Below are 1,301 nucleotides of genomic sequence, written 5' to 3'. Positions count from 1 at the left end.
TTTACGTACCATACACTGCTTGCGTAGCTCTGTCAAATCCCCGCCGTCGTTCACCTCTTCGGATCGAACGTTTTTTTACCGAAGGGCGCAAAGAACGTCTCTGAGTCGGGTTAAGAGAAGGATGCTACGTACGAGCGAACGATGGGTGTCTCGTCGGCGTTTGTCGCGGACACGCGAAAATTCTGTGAATTTCACGGACAGTGTACGTTCTAGTTGTTGCAAAACGATCGGAATCGTTTGTATGGACTCGCGTGAGTGTTCGCGGCGTCGTGCGTCGTTCAATTACGACCGCCCGCGGATACCGCTCCACTGCGATATGGATCTGAGCGACAACTTTTTCGGCTGTTCGTGAGATGAACGGTTTCGTGTGTTTAGAAAAATTTTTTTTCCCGCGCTCCCGACGTCACCTGAAATGATGCGTCAGAGGTGAAAGAAAATATTAAGAAGTCGAGAGAGAGAGACTACACACGTTTTATTCATATTTTGTATACCGTGCGTGAGACGGATGTGCACGACACGTCGTATGTCGGTATATTACCGACTGGCCCCAGGGAGATTGTTTTCTTCCTCTCTTACGAATGAGATGTACGTTTCGGAGGATCGTCGTTACCGAAACACACGGCAAAACGAGACTTCTCGCAGCAGAACCTTTATACACAATACACATCGACTCTTTTTACCCCGAGAGAGAGAGAAAAGGTGTATTTCTTTTTTTTATTTTTCGAATTCGACGCACGAACGCTTTGACGACTGGAGAAAAACACGGTGTGTGTTAAAATCGTGCGGGACGAGCATGCGTATTCGTAACGGGTCGAATAGTTCTTATTCCCCGTCGTCGCGTGTCCTCGCTGGACCACCACCGTGCGCTTCCGCCACGTTCAGTTGAATTTCGAAATATATATATATAAAAAGAATCACCATATACTCTCTTTCGGGAGGTGTATTTTTATCGGTTTCTGCTATAGAGAAGAGACGGAGATCGTGTTGTGAGGTGTAACGTTTCTGTATCCCCGTTTCGGAGGATCGTCGTTATCGGCGGAACACACGTCAAAACGAGACTTCTCGCAGAACCTTTATACACAATACACATCGACTCTTTTACCCCGAGAGAGAGAAAAGGTGTTTTTCTTTTTTTTTTATTTTTCGAATTCGACGCACGAACGCTTTGACGACTGGAGAAAAACACGGTGTGTGTTAAAATCGTGCGGGACGAGCATGCGTATTCGTAACGGGTCGAATAGTTCTTATTCCCCGTCGTCGCGTGTCCTCGCTGGACCACCACCGTGCGCTTCCGCCACGTT

The sequence above is a fragment of the Nomia melanderi genome, unplaced genomic scaffold (assembly GCF_051020985.1).
Source record: "Nomia melanderi isolate GNS246 unplaced genomic scaffold, iyNomMela1 scaffold0166, whole genome shotgun sequence".
NCBI lineage: Eukaryota > Metazoa > Arthropoda > Insecta > Hymenoptera > Halictidae > Nomia > Nomia melanderi.
This window is presented reverse-complemented; position numbering follows the sequence as displayed.